The following is a 21,154-nucleotide window of genomic DNA, read 5'->3' on the forward strand; positions in this document are numbered from 1 at the left end:
AGGCCGTGGCGGGGCTTGGTGCCTTAGGATGATGTCTTTGTTTTCCAGGCTCCCGACCCGCCAAGATCGGTACGTGGTGTAACGACCACAAACATACTTACATGGAAGTCCATTTGAAGGTATAAAAATTAAGTCACTTTTATAAATCCCCTCTTGCTGAAAAGCAACCTGCACTCCAGCCATCGTAGGACACCTGCTTCATAACCGCAATCACCATCAGTTACCGTCCCATGGTGGGCACACTGGCACACCCACTGCTGGCTCTTGAGTTCTCAACACAGCCAAGTGCCAGAGGAGAGAAAGCACTCATTTTATGAGTGCACAACATAGCCTGATCCGACACATGGGAATAGACAATTGGTCTCTTGCTGGAAGGTTTTCTGTCAGTGTTTGAATCCTTTGAACCAAGTTGGGGTGAAAGCATCGTGGTATATATGAGCCAAAATGTATTTTTAGATTCTACAGAAAGACAAAAAGTTTAGGTTAGAGTCAGGTCAGTCATTAAAGAGGACCTTTTCTGGTATTTTTAAGCTACGTGATAAATTCTAAGTAAGCTTAAATTTTCAATAATCATACAGCAGGCAGGAGCACTTCCTTCTGTCGCTCCTCCAGCCTTGAGGACCTGGATGCCAAATCCGTTCTCTCGTGGGGAAGTGGGAATGTGTGAGGATGATCGGCCAAAGTCTAAGTTACACAAGACACACACATGCAGAATTAAACATGTTAAAAACCAAAATGATAAGAGTGGTTTTCTGTGTCACAGCAGGGATTCCCTAGTCTCCAGTGAGCTCAGAGCAGTGGGAGAGGAGAGGGAAAGGGCCACATAAGCCAACCCGGCCTCCTTCCTCTGGACTTGCCTCCCCCTGGGTTGTCATCCATTAAACGCTCAGCACGCAGACCTCACGGTGAGCACGCACAGTCATAAAACGCGGCTACTTCCACATCCCAGTCACTGGGGCATGGGGCATGTTGCATAGTTAAGTGTGGCTCAGAACATTATCACTCATGTATGTGTGTTCTTCCTCTGTCGCTGAGTCAAAGAGTAAACAGTAGAGGCACATTAGCAAGAACAGGGTTTAGTGTGAATATATAATATACACACATATTCTGGGAAAGATTTTGTTAAATGGATAAGAGGATGTGAAGCCCCTTTAACAGCCACAGGCACCTTGGTAGTGCCAAGACTAGAGAAAACTGTCCTTACAACATGCACACTCGAGGTGCAGGCTCCTGGCTTTCTGTAGGAAGAGAGCAGTTCGAGTTTCTAATAAAGTCAAGTCCATTTATGCTACATACAGATTGCAGACAAGCATCTTCTCCATATTTGTTGAGATTCATGATAGAAGGAAAGAATCAAGTGGTGGTTCCTGCGAAGTTGCGATCAGTACAGCTTGTACCCAAAGCACAGAAGTGGCTGTTTGACCAGGAGCCTCCACACACACCACTGGAGCAATGGGGTGCAGGCTTTGGGCTGAGAACAGACTAGTTTCTAGAAATGAGGGTACTGTCCACTGTCACACCACCTGCGTTTTGTTGCCCCAGGTGCCCTGCATTGATGGGGTCAGTGAGGACATCCAGCCATAGCAGAAGGGGTGCTATTGCCCATACCTCCACTTGTGCCCTGGTAGGGGGGCTCCAAGTGATGTAATGGCAGGTGGTGACACAGGGGCCTCCTGTTACAGCTGAGATGTTTGCCTTCACCTGTGTCACCTGTGTTTTGGCCCGGTGGCCCCCAGCTCTACTGATGAAATACAGGAACACCAGCTCCTTCAATCGTAGGAATGATGTCCCCTCCTTCGTGCCAACTGCTTTCTGGGCAGGTGTGCCCCATGTGCCTGGGATAATGGTGGAGCTAGAAGTGGATAATTAGATACAGGGATAGTGCTGGTACTCAGCTGCAGTGGCCGTGGTAGGCCCAGGAGATGGAGGTGGAACCAGAAGTGGGTGATTAGACGCAGGCATTAAGTAGCTGTATTTCTTTATAGGCCATTGAACAGGTGAATAGAAAAAACGAAATGAGACATGAGAGGTACCTATATATACAGATTGCATGAATGAAGTAACATATTTGGTAGATTCTAAGCACCACTGGATTGTTTAAGAGGCACCATTACTTTATAAACCTCTAAGGAAGAAAAAGCATTGCCACTGAAACTATGGCATGGCATCAGTTGTATGATGCTTCCAACTTTCAGAAGTATTTAGTTGAGAATCTGTAGTTTATAGTAATGTTGATCATTTCTACATGTACCCACTGTGCTACTTTACTTTAGCATGATTTAAACAATCTTAAGTCTTATAGAAGAGATCCACACTATATTTAGAAAATAATATTATGGACTTTATATTATAAGTTTATTATAAAGTACATGACTCACTGCCTCAGCATTCATGGACATTCCCATCTCCTCCTAATCCTTAATAGTTGAAATCAGTGTTTCTCAAACTATCCATGGTGAAAGACAAGTTTGGTTTTTTTTTCCTGACCCACTGTAGCCTGCTACACGGTCTTATTCTTCACGGCTTGCACCACAGATGACTTACCATGTGGGTTTGACGCCGCTCTGGCTTAGTAATGCTCTGCTAATGAATTAAGGCCAGGGATCACACTCTTAGGTGACAGAGGGCCATAAAATTCTGTAAACACTCTTAATTTCTGTTTTTATCTCACAGTCTAGTGAGTCTGTGGCAAGCACTGGCCACAGACCCCTATTTGAGTAGTGCTGACTTAAGATATCACCATCTATTTCCAAAATCAAAAGACTGAGGAAATTCAGAATTACTTTGTCATCAGATTTTATTTTTTGAAATCTTACACTGGAGATGCATCTGGTCCATCCTTGGGCTCTGCTTCTTATAATAATATGAACACATGCCCGTTCTCTTTCAGTGTTCCTGGTTTGGGGCAGTTCTCCTTTTCCCTTTATTTGGCTGGTGGTCAAAATCTGGGGTTTGCAATAACTGCAGCATCCATTTACTGGTCTTGTATTTTTGAGAAGCAGAAACAAAAACAACCACTGAAATGAACTGCTTTTATCATTTTCAGGAGAATTTTTTTATTTCAAGAAAAATAAGGTTTGGCTCTTTCCTCTGATGGCCTGTGAAATTGTGTGAGCGGCTATGCCCGAGAAAGAGAAAAGCAAAGAGGATGAGCTGGGGCATTAAATAACTGTTATCACATGGCTGTAATTTTCTCCTTTCAGGTGTCAATCATGGAGATCTTAATGACCATAAGATTTTAATAGAGTCCAGCAAGTCAGCGTTTGGAGATGCTATACATCAAGTGTCTGGGATTTTTGACTTGGATGACGTGAGCTATGGCTACTATGCGTTTGAAGTGGTGATCGCCATCATGTACATGATGATTGAAAGCAAGAATCCTATGCATGTAGCAAGTCATGTCCTTGCAGAGTTTGAAAGTGTAATCCCATTGACGCCTGTAGAGAGGGGTGCTTTGTTTCTTCATGTATTGCAGTCGCTTTTGTCAGTCACTCATCATAGCCTCATACTCTTGCCAGCTACACACAGAGAATGAAGAATATCTCATGGTTACTGCAAAAACTGGGTGGAAGCACTTACAGCAAATGTTTGACATGGGCCAGAAAGCTGTAGAAGAAATCTGGTTTGAAACTGCCAAGTCCTACGAATCTGGGATCTCCACGTGAATAGGTAAAAGTTCACATTAATTGGGATAATTAAAAACCCAACACCTCCTTAGGCAGATTGTTTCTGAGAACAGTGCCTCTAGGTTCTACAGCAGCCAGGGCCTCCTGAGAGCACCCAGATGTATTTCCCACAGGCCGTCCATTGACTGTGCAGGCTCCAAAGCCCAGCCCTGAGATTCTCTGGGGTGGCAAGCATTGGATCTCCATGGGGGAGGGGAGTGGAACCCCAGTTATTAGGTCTATCTGCAGTGTGTGAAAGTCCCACCCACAAGGGAAGTGAGCATGTCAACTGCTAGTGCTGAATAGAGCGTGTTGGCTATAAATTCTCACTCTGTGTATTTGTCTGTCTCTCCTTGTGTCTCTTTCTCTGTCTCTTGCACACACACATCTCATAAAAGGGACACAGATGCATCTGAAAATCATGTTGGGAAAAAAACATTTTGAACCCTAGGGTGAATTTCAGTAGTTCTTTTCCTTGATTCCTTTCTTCTGCTTGAAGTTACTTCCCTAGTACTCATGAAGGAGAGTTTCTGGACCCACTAGAATTCTGCCTATGTTTTCCACATGTATGTGATCAGAGCCTACAAGTAATAAAATACGTCTTATATTTGCCAATTGAATGTATATACAAGCACATTATATCTGCCTCTCTACCTACATCTGCAACCTCCTTCGTATGTCTATAGATCGCATCTCTCTGTAGGTGTATCTAGTCCTAAATTCCCTCCACATCTCTCCTCCTCTAGGTCTCCATGTCACTGTAAGTAGAGATCTATCAATCTCTACTTTTACAGAGGGGAAGAGTCTGTTTCAGGGGCCAGACATGGTAATGTGTAGCTTCTGAAACATGAGGCTGGCCTCTCTGGCCTCAGGACAAATGGACTTTAGGTGTGGCAGAAAAAGCCACATGAAAAGATGGCTCTTAATAAGGTGGGCCTGTGGGAATTAGAAAAGTTTAGTTTGTTAAAATAGAATCCATTTTGAACTTTCCTGCATTTTAGGGATTTAGGAGGGAGAATGTCTGAGAGGCTGGGAATTGACTTATTTTGAGCAGAGTACCTGCTGCAGATAACGTGTTCACCATTTCCTCCCAAATTCAATAATTGATGCAGGTGGTATGAGACTAAACTTCTCTGTTACTGTGATGCATAGGGAAACTATGGTAAAAGACATTGAAAGCCTTTAGATAAAAAGAGTATTATATTTCACTCATATTTTCATGGTTCTGGTGGTCAGTAAAGCACACTGGAATTTTCAGGAATTTGTGGCACATCTCTAGTGATAAAGCCCTTCCATTGTTTTTCTCTTTTCCACCTTTGTAGTGACATTCTTTTGTGTTTGGAGATCTCACCTTTCAGTCTCAAATCACTATATTTATTTGTTTTTTTTCCATCGATCTGGGACAAAGGAATCAATCCTGGCTTGTGCTCAGCCAGTATACTGATGGATCACTGGCTTCTCACTTTTATTTATTCTCTGAATCTTTCTCTTGAATCATTTCTAGTGCTGGGAAATTTTTATATTTTCCTTGCAGCTCTGTTGACCATTTTAAGAAATCTTATAAATTTTGAGGTTTTTTATTTGCCTGAATTAAAACAGTTATTGGAATATGTATTATTTTCCTCTAAAAGCATAAACATCCATATTGTTCTCATGAGTAAAGCATTTCACCGAGACATTCTCTAACAGACACTAATGTCTCGAGACATTCTGAGTTTCTTGATTTGAACACCTCTCCAGTTTATCATATAATTATTCACTGTGTGATTATTTCCTTATCATTTGAAAGTATTTTTATATTCTGAATCAATTTTTGAATTTATAATTTTCTACTTTAGTGCATACTACCTGTGGATGGCCAGAATCCATGTTTCTCTGTGACACTGTTAGTATCGGTAGAATTAGTTACACTGCTCCACACTTTTCTGACAGACGGTCCTTTGACTCTGATCACCAGTATTTTCCTTGGCACTTCACTCTCTCTGTGAAGTAACCTCAGTTTGATGTTTAGATTTAATACAATGGATCTTTTAAGTGATGTTAAGTGAAATGTGTATGCTGCTAGATGTTACTTGTTGGTTACACTTTGAAGTGACAGCTGATTGTCATCACAGAGTGCAAGAACATCTGATTTCTGGGGTTTCTGCTTGGATAAAGTTGATCATTTTTAGGCCTAAAACTTCCCTGCTTAAAACATCTTCTATGGTATTTGAAAATAATATATATCTTGTGTTTATTCATCAAAGTGTTTTGCATTTGTTTATCCTCTTAAATAGTCAAACTTTCTAACATAGTTGATATATACCAACTATGATTTCTATGATGGTCTTAACGTCACTAAGTAGCCACTCATAATAACAACTGTCTTTCACAGCACTTGAGGTCCTCATCAAGATTGGAGGAAGGTACAGAGAGTTTCCCAGATTTCCACCTGGAATGTAAGAGTTGTGTAACATTCACTCATCAGTCAATGTGATACACCACATTAATAGAATGAATAATAAAAGTCACTAGATCATCTCAATAGATGCAGGAACAGCATTTCACAAAGTTTTACATCTATTCATGATAAAAATGAACAGCAAAAATAGGTATAGGAAGAACTTAACCACAACACAATAAAGGCCCTTTATGAATTCCCAAGCTCACATCAATAAGGCGGGAAGACTGTAAGCTTACCCTCTAAGTTTTAGCAGAAGGCAACAATGCCCACAGTTTTCACTCCTAGTCTTCACAGTGCTGGACATCCTAGTGACAGCAGTTGAGCAAAGCAAAACAAAATGCATCCAAATCATAACAGAAGCAGTAAAATTGTCTCTGTTTATAGATGAAATGATCCTATATGTAGAAACCCTAAAGATTCTATTAACAATACTTCTATTAGTACTAGTAACAAATCCAGGAAAGTTCTATAACATAATCAACACACAAAAATCAGCTGGTTTTGTTATACTACCAATGCTATATCCAAAAAGTAAATCAAGAAAACAACCTTACTTACAAAATAGCATCAAAAGTTATAAAGTACTTATGAACAAATTCAACCAAGGAGGTGAATGTTCTATACGCTGAAAAATATACGACTTTGATAAAAGAAATGCAAGAGGACAAAGACATACTGAAGTGGGAAAATATCCTGCATTCATACATTGGAAGAACTAATATTGTTAAAATGTCCATACTACTAAGGTCTGGGTCCTTAGAGTCTTCTCGTTTGGGTTTCTTAAGAGAAGTAAAAGTTGGTTGTTTTGACAAGTCACCACAGGCGTTTTCCTCCATTTCTGCTTTTCTCGCATCTGTGCTGAGGCGAGTTGCCATGTCCGTAAGGATCATCCTAGAGAAAATGATGTTTGAAGTCAACATCTATGCTTTAGAGTTATGTATCTTTAGTAAAAGTTTAGCTTTCATTCTCTTTCAAGTAGAGACAATGCAAATCAATTCATAAAAAAGATGAAAGAATACATTTACTTATAGTAGATAGTTGACATTACATAAGAAAATTCCTATTTACACAAATGGTCAAAAAGTCACCTTTAGTATGGTGGAAAGTTTCTAAACAAATACAATGGGATGTTATGAACATATAGGACAGGGGAACAGAAATAATACCTGCAAAGAGTCAGGTCCTTAGAGTCATCTCGTTTGGGTTTCTTAGTGAAGTAAAACTTGGTTGTTTTGACAAGTCACCAGAGGTGTTTTCCTCCATTTCTGCTTTTCTCGCATCTGTGCTGAGGCGAGTTGCCATGTCCGTAAGGACCATCCTAGAGAAAATAATGTTTGAAGTCAATATCCATGCTTTAGAGTTATGTATCTTTAGTCAAAGAGTCTTCTGCTGCAATCTTCCCAAAGAACTCTTACAAGGGCTGGCTGGCAAGTCTGCTGTAAGACCTGGCATTCTGAAAGAAGTAGGGACAACTGGACTGCCACTCTTCTAAAGAAGTTTCTACAAGGATATGTGACTACCTGGGTTAAGGCTCTCCAGTCACCCAAGAATCCTTTCCTAAGTAACCCTTACCACAGCCCAGCCCTTCCTGAGACTCCTCGCCACCGGCACACAGCGGGAGCCAGGGCGATGGGAGGCAGAGACTGGACCCTGTGATGTGGCCTGTGGTCCCAGCTCTCCAGGGGATTTGGGCTATAATGCACCAAATTACACTAGGGAGACCGAATTTCCACAAAGTTCAGTTTCAGTATCATGTCTAAGGAATAATTAATAAACAGATTAGGACAAACATATCCTTTTTAGGCAATAAAGATTTTAGAAAAGCTTCCAGAGAGGGACTCTGTAGACTTCTGTTAGCTGCTTATTAGATGCAGGAATGTCCCCTTGCACATGGGCAGTACTTCCACAAAGAACCAGGTAGGCCCATTTCAGGAAACAACCCAAGTCTTCTGGGAAGATATCATTAGTACTCAGGCGGCAGCTTAGAAAAGATGGCCTGCCTTTCAAACACTGTGCATCACGACACAGGACCGGGCAGAGAACCATCGTCACCACCAGCGTCTTGCTCTCCTCTTCCCAATTTCTGACACCCTGAAAACTCTCCATTTGGGGTCCAAGACACATAATTGAGTACTGAGTCCATTTCCACCCTCAGTAAGTTGTGTTCTAGGATGTGAGGAAAGGGAAAGTGTGAAGTAAGTGAAAGAACCTAACAATTAAGATAAAACATCCAAAGAAGTTAAGTGTCCAAAAACTGGCACTTTGATTAGGACTGATAAATAATCCATCACTCACATACAAGTCCCCTGTTAAATATCAGGTATAAAATTTTGCAGGAGAAGCCAACAGAGAAGTATTAGTACCCCTAATAAGGCATCTAAACTACACTAATGAAAATTATAGATTCATGGAGTCCCCAAATAAATTTGGAATAATAAAAGAGGGCCTTCTAAAAGATACTAGATGGCCATCAAAGAAAAGCCACATGGCAGAAAAAGAGATCTCAGTGTTCCTGAGGACAACAAAATTGACATTTCCTTCTAAAATGTAGCCTGATAACAGTGATGAAAAGTCCAAACCTGGGGAAATCTGCTGGGAACTCTAGAAAATGCTTATTAGGCAACAGATCCGGAGCTGACTCAGTAATGACATTAAAACTTCAAATCACTACAAGAGTGTAAGAACGTAAAAGGAATTCTGGACAACCTAGGAAGAAAGAAGAAAGATAATAAGACAGACCTGGGAAGAGTAACAGGCAAACAAAATCACCTCGGCTGTCAAGTTCCCCCACACTGCATGCTGTACGGGAATAGGCCAGTGTTCTCAGAGCAGGCCTAGGTCACAAACACACCTGGAACACCATTCCATCCAATCTAAACAGGGTCACCGGCAGCAAGGTGTGAGGCAGCATCCTGGAATGACTCACAGAAGTGGTAGACTTGGAGAGTATGTCAGAGACACTAGATAAGGGGAAATTCTTCATATTTTAATATTAATCTTCAAGTCTATTTAGATAGCTTTTGGTTTAGGGTTTTTTTTTACTATGCAAAAAGTCAAAGCAGCCTCTAGAACAGAACCTCTCAATAACTGGCAATAAAGAAATTAACTAGATAAAGACAAAATTTTATCTACAAAAAACATTAATTCCAAGTACTAAGTGAAAACTAAGACTTGGAAAGGTATTCTTCCTAGAAAAAAAAAAAGTATTTTCTCTAAAAAACTTTCATCTGACTTTCACATATTATTAGTTCCCGAAAAGTCTAAGGCATTAATAAGTCTACTTATGTATCAGGGATTAATTTGTATGGGAGATTAGGTGCGTTTTTTAATCAATGCACTAAGATACTGGGAATCAAATTAGATCTAGGATTCATTTGATGCTTCCTACCATGTGACAAGTAATCTTCTAAATTGCATGATAAAAGAAAAATTGAAAGAAGAAAATGAGAAAGGACAACTTTGGTAAGAGTTTTACTAAAAGTACAAATACTTTTAAAATTTGTTGAGCAGACTAGCCTTTCCTTATTGTGTATTCTTCGCGTTGTTTTCAAGTTTCAGCTGACAGCATGTGTGGATTTGTTTCTGGGCTCCCTATTCTGTTCTCCCCATTGGTTTATATGTCTACCTTTACGTCAGTATTAATACTATTTTGATTACTGTACCTTTGTAATACATATTGAAATCAGAAAGTATGATGTCTTCAGCTTTGTTCTTCTTTCTAAAGATTTATTTGGCTATTTATGACCTTTTGTGGTTATGTAAGAATTTTAGCATTGTTTTTTCTATTTCTGTAAAAAATCCCATTGGGACTTTGACAGAAACTGCATGGAATCTGATCACTTTGGAGCAACACAGACATTTTAACAATAATATCTTTTAATACCCTTCCTCTTTAGTTTTGATCCCTTTAAATTCTTTATTATCTTACCAGCAATGCCACACATTGTTCTGGCTCACACTGAATACTAGAATTTACACTTTTAAGAGTCATCTTTAAAATGTGCACTGAAATACCTCATCTTCTCTCTCAGGCTTATATAAAATGCTAATGTATATGAAGTAAATAAATTAATATAAAATGACTGAAAAGAATATACTGGGAATATCTTCTAGGTAGATATAATTAATATTTTATTTTATAATGTAACAAGGGCAACTAAAAAATAAATATCTTAAAATTGGGCAGAAAGTTACACTAATTACTTGTGGAAACTTCTTTACCTAGCCTCTTACAACAGATTCCTAGGGTATGAGAAATATAAATTTGATAGCCATGTTCTATAAAATATTACATATAATACTGAGATTATATACAACCAGAAGGCTTAATTATTTAATTAAAATTCACTTTAAGGGGTGGCTCTTCATACATACAAATGTTCTCATGAATAACATATAGCTTTCTGTTTACTTTTAAAAATAGTGTATGGTTTGTGCTGAAGCTAGTATTCCTTCCATCTAACCTTTTACATAATCTGTATCTATAGCATAATGAATAAAAAGTAATGCTTGATGCAGTTGCTGTTCAAAACAGTTTGACAGTCCCTCCAAAAGCTAAACATAAAATTACCACAGACATAACAATTCCATTCTAAGGTACACACATACCCAAAATAATTGAAAGCAGAGGCTTGAAGAGATATTTCTGTATCTAAATGTCCATCAACTGATGAATGGATAAAACAATGTGATATATGCATATATATATATATATATATATATATGCACCTGACCCTTGAACAACATGAAGATTAGGGATGTTGACATCCCTTGCCATTGAAAACCCACATATAACTTTGACTCCTTTAAAACTTAACTGCTAATAGCCTACTGTTGACCCAGAAGCCTTACCAATAACGAACAGCATGTTGTTTTTTTGTTACACATATTGTTCACATTTCTCTTAACTGTGAATGGCATCCTTTATTATGGTCTGTGTTTGTGCATATTTTATGGTAGTAAATGATAAAAGACTAGTATCTACATATATTGTATGTATTCATGACATACCTAACTTTCTTAACTTTTTTGGTTATTTGTAGTCTATTTGCAAGTTTTTCCAATTGTTGCAAATCTCCAAAGAATTTTCTAATGTACTTACTGAAAAACATCTGTGCCTAAGTGGAGCCACACAGTTCAAACCTATGCTGTTCAAGGGTCAACTGTATGTCATATTTGTTGTCTATATGTATATATGATGGGATATTACTGAGCCTGAAGAGCAATGAGGCTCTGACATGCTGTAACATGAACGAACCTTGAAAGCATTATACTAAGTAAAATAAAACCTACATAAATGGGCAATGTACTATATGATTCCAGTTATGGGAAATGTCTAGAATAGGCAAATTCATGGAGACAGAAAATAGATTCAAGTTTACTGGGGCCTGCAATGAGGGGGTAATGGGGAATTAGTGCTTAATGGTTACAGAGTTTCTATTTGGGATGACAAGAAAGTTTGGAAACAGACAATGGTGATAGTTGCACAATACTGTAAATATAATTAATGCCAATGAATTGTACACTCAAAACAGTTAAAATGGGAAAAATAAACAAGGAAAATTAGTGGAATCTTTGATATCTCCATCTGGGTGACAGTTACAAGAGTGTACACACACTAAAATTCATCCAGCTGTACACTAGATTTGTGCATTTTATTGTATGTACTTCAGTAAGAAAAAAATAGAATAAAAGTAGTTAAAATGGCAACTTTTATGTTAAATATTTTACAACTGAAAAAATTCAATGTAATACACCAAAAACTGTTGCACTGTCTACTCTAAATGTATGAACTGCCTTGTATGTAAATTATATCTTGATAAAGATGTTATAAAACTTAATGCTTGAAGTCTTTCAATGCTTGAAGCTCAGGAACCTTTTCCTTAAAGGATCCTCCACCACTCATTCTGGTGACCACTGTTCTCTTATCTCAACTCCTAGTATTATACCTGTTCATATCACTCACTTAGCAATTAATTTTATCCCCCATATGACAAACTCTGGTAATTACCACTACACCTTTAATATTTCATTATGCTTTGTTTACAAAACTAGTTTTGGTGTTCAAATTATCAAATTAAGACCCATATTTAATATTTGTTTGTACTGTTTTTCAAACAAGATTAGTAACAGCTCAGACTGTTAAATCAGGACCCAGAAGCCCCCTGCCTTCTTCAAATCATCAAAAATAATTCAATTTTATACTTGAACAAATACATGAAGTAAAAATTTCAATTACATTAAGAGAAAGCATTCTGGGAAAAAAATAATCAGAATATTCATTCCTTGGGCACTCCAATTAATAAGGGATGTAATAGATTTAGTTCAGTAAAATTATTTTTAAAAGACAATAATAAGGTATTTTCTACAAAAAATTTTCTGATTGACTTGTCATTTTTTTTTCCCCAACTGAATTAAAGACAAAACACTACAAATAAAAAATAAAACAAAATATCGCTTCTCGGCCTTTTGGCTAAGATCAAGTGTAGTATCTGTTCTTATCAGTTTAATATCTGATACGTCCTCTATCCGAGGACAATATATTAAATGGATTTTTGGAATCAGGAGATGGAATAGGAGCTTGCTCCGTCCACTCCACGCATCGACCTGGTATTGCAGTACTTCCAGGAACGGTGCACCAAAAAAAATAAAAAATAAAAAATAAAAAAAATAAAACAAAATAGGCAAAGAATACACAAACATTTAGCACATGTACTGATATTTTTTATGTGTAAGTAGAAATGTTCAGGATGTATACTTCTACTCCTGGATGGAATTAATTAAAATATAAAATTACACTGATTATTTAGTTACAATAAAGAAGGGTGTTTTGGGGCCAACCAAAATTTTGGTTTACTTAAAAAGTTCACTTAATGATTACAATGAACTTAAATTATACTTAAGTATTTGGGGTAAAATAATGAAAGAGTAGACTTTAAAGAAAGAAAAAAGATGGATGAATATGTATTTTTTCTTTCTTGGAAAAACAGCATAAAAAATTTTTAAATGTAAAAACCAGTACACTTGAAATAAAGCCATATAGTTGCAGAACAGAAACATAAAGGCTAGGTGAATTTCCTACCTATGTCCTAAGTATATGCTTAAAATCACCTTTCAAATGTATAGGCCTTGTGAATCCACAGCAGGGCCTTGCTTTGTTTTTTAACTATCCACACCAGGGTTTTGTTTTGTTTTTTAACTGATACTTTTTAAAATGTGTACGTTTTTGCTAAAATATTTCTTGCCTGGAGAATATCTGAAATTACTTGCTCTTAAGTATGTCTTTCAAAACAAATAAAAACATACAGTATCAAGTTTCATGAAATTTAAGACATAATTTTGATCTAAAGGCAAAGGTTTAAGTTTTTAATATATGGCATCATTACCTCAAAAGCAAATGTTTCAATGGACACCAATATTCCCATTTTCTACTGAAGTAGAAGGACTTATGTTCAATTTCACAGTGAAAATACCCATTGGCATCTCAGAGAATATTGCTTTTCCAGTCAGAAAAACAGCTCTTTATCAAACCCACTTCCCCAGAAAACAGCCAATAAAGGGAAAGAAACAAAAAATGGCTTCTGTCAGACAAAATACATGTGTTAAAACTAATGATTCATTAATTAGAAGTCCTTAATCTCTGAGGTTTTATAATTTACATGATTCCAATAAGCTTGATTTGCTTTTGCCCAGGCCACAGCATGCTAGAGGGGGAGATAAAGATGATGATGACAGCAGCTGTAGTTTTCAAAGTAAGTATTAAGCACGACACTTGGGAATGGAGGCTGGGGGAAAAGGAGCTTCTGTAAGAGCCAACTGTACTGACAGCTGCAGTTCAAAAAATACTAACCAATAATAGGACCCCAATTCCCTGCAACATTAAACAAAAGTTTAAAAATTCACAAAGTTAAAAAAAAGGAACCCCATTAAAGATGGCATGAGAGGAGAGACAGAGGCTTCCTCCTAAAACTGGATACAATTAGAAAATTTAATTGGTGCAACTAATCCTGAGAGAGCAACAGGAAAGAGGACGGGCATCAGACTGCACACACCTGGAGAAAAGAGCAGACCTCACTGAACGGGGTAAAGTACCAGAGCTGTGGCTCCAGGGGACCCGAGCCCCTCCCCCACCCCAGCTCACCGTCTGGAAGACAAATGGAGCAGGAAGGGAGTGGAAGGCTTGGGACTGCTGAATACCTAGCTCCAGAGATGTGCTCTGGGAGCACAAACCTACATTCCATGGTGCTTTCATGAGACTCGCATGACTACCCGGTTGGAAAGTTTATACAGGCAGAGTTCCTGGGAAGACTGGGATTCCAGCTGCTTGTGGAAAGCAGGGATCCATATCTGGCTGCTCTGGGACAAAAACTTATACCTGTGTGACCGGCCCACTGGCTCAGGCAGTGGAGACAGGCACAGGAGCCAGGAGGCAGGGAAGAGCTCTTTCCTACCCCCAGGCACCAGTACCCCTTCCCTGTGACCCCCGACATTGCTTCAGGGGCTCAGCAGCTCCAGAATACAGCTTCTGGACACTAGAGGGCGCCATATACAAACATGAAACACTAAAGGAACCTTGTCCAGAGTAAAATTATTAACACAACTCCCGAGAAGGATTTAAATGATATGGACCTCGTGACTCTTCCTGAAAGGGAGTTCAAAATAAAAATCATCAACATCCTAATGGAGGTATGGAAAGACATCCAAGAACTCAGGAATGAATTCAGGTCAGAGATCCAATTAAAGAACACAATGGAGGGTATTAAAAGCAGGTTGGATATGGTGGAGGAGACAATAAATGAAATAGAAACTAGAGAAGATGAATACAAAGAGGTTGAGGCACAGAGAGAAAAAAGGATCTCTAAAAATTAAAGAGTATTGAGAGAACTGTGTGACCAATCCAAGCGGAACAATATTCGCATTATAGGGATACCAGAAGAAGAAGAAGAGAGAGAAAGGGATAGAAAGTGTCTTTGAAGAGGTAGTTGCCGAAAACTTCCCCAATCTGGGGAAGGACATAGTCTGTCAGGCCATGGAGATCCACAGATCCCCCAACACAAGGGACCCAAGGAAGACAACACCAAGACACATAGTAATTAAAATGGGAAAGATCAAGGATAAGGACAGACTGTTAAAAGCAGCCAGAGGCAGAAATAAGATCACATACAAAGGAAAGCCCATCAGACTAACATCAGACTTCTCAGCAGAAACCTTACAGGCCAGAAGGGAGTGGAATGATGTATTAAATGCCATGAAGCAGAAGGGCCTAGAACCAAGATTACTTTATCCGGCAAGATTATCATTTAAATTTAACAGAGGGATTAAACAATTTCCAGATAAGCAAAAGCTGAGAGAGTTTACCTCCCACAAACCATCTCTGCAGTCTATTTTGGAGGAACTGCTATAGATGGAAGTGTTCCTAGGGTTGGATAGCTGTCACCAGAAGTAGTAAAATCATGGTAGGGAGGGTGGAGCAGCTGATTGTGAGGCAAATGCAAAATTAAATTGACTATCCCCAAAGCCAGTCAAGGGATAGACAAAAAGTACAGAATATGATACCTAATATATAAGGAATGAAGGAGGAAGAGAAAGGAGGAGAAATAGAAAAGAACCTTTAGATTGTGTTTGTAACAGCATACAAAGTGAGTTAAGTTAGACTCTTAGAAAGTAAGAAAAGTAATCTGGAACCTTTGGTAACCACGAATCTACAGCCTGAAATGCCAATAAGTACATACCTATCGATAATCACCCTAAATGTAAATGGACTGAATGCACCAATCAAAAGACATAGAGTTACTGAATGGATAAAAAAACAAGACCCATCTATATGCTGCTTACAAGAGACTCACCTCAAACCCAAAGACATGCACAGACTAAAAGTCAAGGGATGGAAAAAGATATTTCATGCAAACAATAGGGAGAAAAAAGCAGGTGTTGCAGTACTAGTATCAGACAAAATAGACTTCAAAACAAAGAAAATAACAAGAGATAAAGAAGGACATTACATAATGATAAAGGGCTCAGTCCAATAAGAGGATATAACCATTCTAAATATATATGCACCCAACATAGGAACACCAGCATATGTGAAACAAATACTAACAGAACTAAAGGGGGAAATAGACTGCAATGCATTCATTTTAGGAGACTTCAACACACCATTCACTCCAAAGGACAGATCCACCAGACAGAAAATAAGTAAGGACACAGAGGCACTGAACAACACACTAGAACAGATGGACCTAAAAGAAATCTATAGAACTCTACACCCAAAAGCAACAGGATACACATTCTTCTCAAGTGCGCATGGAACATTATCCAGAATAGACCACATACTAGGCCACAAAAGAGCCTCAGTAAACTCCAAAAGATTGAAATCCTACCAACCAACTTTTCATACCACAAAGGTATAAAACTAGAAATAAATTGTACCAAGAAAGCAAAAAGGCTCACAAACACATGGAGGCTTAACAACACGCTTCTAAATAGTCAATGGATCAATGACCAAATTAAAATGGAGATCCAGCAATATATGGAAATAAATGACAACAACAACACAAAGCCCCAACTTCTGTGGGACGCAGCGAAAGCAATATTAAGAGGAAAGTATATAGCAATCCAGGCATATTTAAAGAAGGAAGAACAAACCCAAATGAATAGTCTAATGTCACAATTATCAAAATTGGAAAAAGAAGAACAAACGAGGCCTAAAGTCAGCAGAAGGAGGGACATAATAAAGATCAGAGAAGAAATAAACAAAATTGAGCAGAATAAAACAATAGAAAAAAATCAATGAAACCAAGAGCTGATTCTTTGAGAAAATAAACAAAATAGATAAGCCTCTAGCCAGACTTATTAGGAGAAAAAGAGAATCAACACAAATCAACAGAATAAAAAATGAGAAAGGAAACATCACGACGGACCCAATAGAAATACAAAGAATTATTAGAGACTACTATGAAAACCTATATGCTTAGAAGCTGGAAAACCTAGAAGAAACGGACAACTTCCTAGAAAAATACAACCTTCCAAAACTGACCAAGGAAGAAACACAAAATCTAAACAAACCAACTACCAGCAAAGAAATTGAAGTGGTGATCAAAAAACTACCCAAGAAAAAAACACCTGGGCCAGATGGATTTACCTCAGAATTTTATCAAACATACAGAGAAGATATATACCCATTCTCCTTAAAGTTTTCAAAAAAATAGAAGAGGAGGGAATACTCCCAAACTCATTCTATGAAGCCAACATCACCCTAATACCAAAACCAGGCAAAGACCTGACCAAAAAAGAAAATTACAGACCAATATCCCTGATGAACGTAGATGCAAAAATGATAAAATATTAGCAAACCGAATTCAAAAATATATCAAAAGGATTCATCCCAGAGATGCAAGGATGGTACAACATTCGAAAATCCATCAACATCATCCACCACATCAACAAAAATAAAGACAAAAACCACAAGATCATCTCCATAGATGCTGAAAAAGCATTCAACAAAATTCAACATCCATTCATGATAAAAACTCTCAGCAAAATGGGCATAGAGGGCAAGTACCTCAACATAATAAAGGCCATATACGATAAACTCACAGCCAACATCATACTTAACAGCGAGAAGCTGAAAGCTTTTCCTCAGAGATTGGGAACAAGACACGGATGCCCACTCTCCCCACTGTTATTTAACATAGTACTGGAGGTCCTAGCCACGGCAATTAGACAAAACAAAGAAATACAAGGAATCCAGATTGGTAAAGAAGAAGTTAAACTGTCACTATTTGCAGATGACATGATATTGTACATAAAAAACCCTAAAGACTCCACTCCAAAACCACTAGAACTGACATCAGAATACAGTGAAGTTGCAGGAAACAAAATTAACACACAGAAATCTGTGGCTTTCCTATACACTAACAATGAGCCAATAGAAAGAGAAATCAGGAAAACAATTCCATTCACAATTGCATCAAAAAGAATAAAATACCTAGGAATAAACATAACCAAAGAAGTGAATGACCTATACTCTGAAAGCTACAAGTCACTCTTAAGAAAAATTAAAGGGGACACTAACAAATGGAAACTCATCCCATGCTCATGGCTAGGAAGAATTAATATTGTCAAAATGGCCATCCTGCCCAAAGCAATATACAGATTTGATGCAACCCCTTTCAAATTACCAACAACATTCTTCAATGAACTGGAACAAATAGTTCAAAAATTCATATGGAAACACCAAAGACCCCGAATAGCCAAAGCAATCCTGAGAAAGAAGAATAAAGTGGCCAGGATCTCACTCCCCAACTTCAAGCTCTACTACAAAGCCATAGTAATCAAGACAATGTGGTACTGGCACAAGAACAGAGCCACAGACCAGTGGAACAGATTAGAGACTCCAGACATTAACCCAAACATATATGGTCAATTAATATTCGATAAAGGAGCCATGGACATACAATGGGAAAATGACAGTCTCTTCAAGAGATGGTGCTGGCAAAACTGGACAGCTACATGTAAGAGAATGAGACTGGATCACTGTCTAACCCCATACACAAAAGTAAATTCAAAATGATCAAAGACCTGAATGTAAGTCATGAAACCATAAAACTCTTAGAAAAAACATAGGCACAAATCTCTTGGACATAAACATTAGCGACTTCTTCATGAACATATCTCCCCAGGCAAGGAAAACAAAAGCAAAAATGAACAAGTGGGACTGTATCAAGCTGAAAAGCTTCTGTAAAGCAAAGGACACCATCAATAGAACAAAAAGGTACCCTACAGTATGGGAGAATATATTTGTAAATGACAGATCTGATAAAGGCTTGACATCCAAAATATATAAAGAGCTTACGCATCTCAACAAACAGAAAGCAAATAATCCAATTAAAAAATGGGCAGAGGAGCTGAACAGACAGTTCTCCAAATAAGAAATTCAGATGGCCAACAGGCACATGAAAAGATGCTCCACATCACTAGTTATCAGAGAAATGCAAATTAAAACCACAATGAGGTATCACCTCACACCAGTAAGGATGGCTACCATCCAAAAGACAAACAACGACAAATGTTGGAGAGGTTGTGGAGAAAGGGGAACCCTCCTACACTGCTGGTGGGAATGCAAATTAGTTCAACCATTGTGTAAAGCAATATGGAGGTTCCTCAAAATGCTCAAAATAGACTTACCATTTGACCCAGGAATTCCACTTCTAGGAATTTACCCTAAGGATGCAGCACTCCAGTTTGAAAAAGACGGATGCACCCCTATGTTTACCGCAGCACTATTTACAATAGCCAAGAAATGGAAGCAACCTAAGTGTCCATCAGTAGATGAATGGATAAAGAAGATGTGGTACATACACACAATGGAATATTATTCAGCCATAGGAAGAAAATGAATCCTACCATTCGCAACAACATGGATGGAGCTAGAGGCTATTATGCTCAGTGAAATAAGCCAGGCAGAGAAAGACAAGTACCAAATGATTTCACTCACATGTGAAGTATAAGAACAAAGGAAAACTGAAGGAACAAAACAGAGCAGAAGCACAGAACCCAAGAATGGACTAACAGTTACCAAAGGGAAAGGGACTGGGGAGGATGGGTGGGAAGGGAGGGATAAGGGCAGGGAAGAAGAAAGGGGGTATGTATAATGTGGGGAGTGGGGGAAATGGGAGGGCTTTGCAACACAGAGAAGACAAGTAGTGATTCTACAACATCTTACTATGCTGATGGACAGTGACTGTGTGACTGTAATAGGGTTTGTGGGGGGTACTTGGGGTAGGGGAGAGCCTGGTAAACATAATGTTCTTCATGTAATTGTAGATTAATGATAACAAAATAAAATAAATAAAAGAAAAAAAGACATTTAAAAAATAAGGAACATGGGCAATAGGATCTAAAGACATAGATTTTAATCCATACTGATTGCTTAATGTATCACTGACCTTAGGCAATGTTAATTTCTCTCAGACTCAGTTTCTCCAAATGTAAAATTGGAGTAATGTTTTGTTAAGGAGCTATGGTAAGAATCAATAAATGTAAAAGCACCCAGTACAACTTACAGATACAATAGCCACTGAAATACTCTGAAAACTTGACCCAGAATAATTTGAGATAAAAAATCTTACTACTTTTTAAATGATAATACTCTTTAGATGTTCAGATATTACTATGTAGTAGTAAAGTAGAGAATGTATAAAGTAGATAATGCCAAGATTCATATAAGTGTTTAAAGAAGGCTTTAAAATCTCATCATAAATTAATTCATTCTTCAACCTCGATTTAGATGGGATTCCTCTGGAAAGTTTTCAACAATCTTCACTTGTGTATCTACTAGACACTTAAACACCTACTATATCCAAAGCCAAACTCCTGAAGTCCCCATTCCTATCCCAAACCTGCTCCATCTGACAAACTTCCACATCTCACACAGTTGATGACAACACCATCTTTGCAGTTGCTCAGCCAGAAAGTCAAATTGGGAATCATCTTGTCTTCTCGTTTTCTCTATAACATATTCACTCAATCAAAGAAACTTTTTTATACCTTATAAACATTCAGAATTTGACTGCTACCACTCTTATACAAGCCACTATCTTCAACTACCGACTCTTCATTCCTTATGCAGATGTCCATGTCCCACAAAACTTGTACTACATAAATTTGTATGCTTTTCACCTGTTGATCTGTCTTATGTCAGTTTAACCCCCAGGCCCAGGCAAAAGAACTCTAAAAAGGTACAAGTTTACTTCTCTTACAATAGAATTAGCCCAGTCATTTGCACATATTAGGTATCCAATATATGACATCTACTAGTTGTAGATGAGGCACTACTATAGGCACTACTGTTAAGTCTCACTTCATTAATCTCACTAAGCTAGAATATTTGCTAAACATAATCTTTAGCATCTCCTTAGGAAGCACCAATAATTTATATAAAAAATTCCTGAGTTACTAAATAACTCTGATAAGCACTTTGTAAAATAAGGTGCCTTTAACTCTCTCAACAAAAGTGAAATTCTATTTACATCATCAGAGAATATAC

General features: G+C 38.1%; 1 long non-coding RNA gene and 1 other non-coding gene across 2 annotated transcripts in view; one reads left to right on the forward strand and one right to left on the reverse strand.

Moving 5' to 3' along the window:
* Positions 1–2,779: 2,779 nt before the first annotated feature.
* Positions 2,780–21,154, reverse strand: part of LOC108390018 (uncharacterized) — a 46,733-nt gene continuing 28,358 nt past the window's right edge. Inside the window, exons 2-3 of the long non-coding RNA XR_001851409.3 lie at positions 7,275–7,426; positions 2,780–6,999 (exon numbers count right to left, since the gene is read on the reverse strand). This is a non-coding gene — a long non-coding RNA (uncharacterized lncRNA). The remainder of the gene's footprint in view (positions 7,000–7,274; positions 7,427–21,154) is intronic.
* LOC140845901 (U2 spliceosomal RNA) lies at positions 12,561–12,751 on the forward strand. The gene has a single exon (XR_012124801.1). It is a non-coding gene; the product is annotated as a U2 spliceosomal RNA (small nuclear RNA).

Source organism: Manis javanica, chromosome 13 (assembly GCF_040802235.1).
Source record: "Manis javanica isolate MJ-LG chromosome 13, MJ_LKY, whole genome shotgun sequence".
Taxonomy (NCBI): domain Eukaryota; kingdom Metazoa; phylum Chordata; class Mammalia; order Pholidota; family Manidae; genus Manis; species Manis javanica.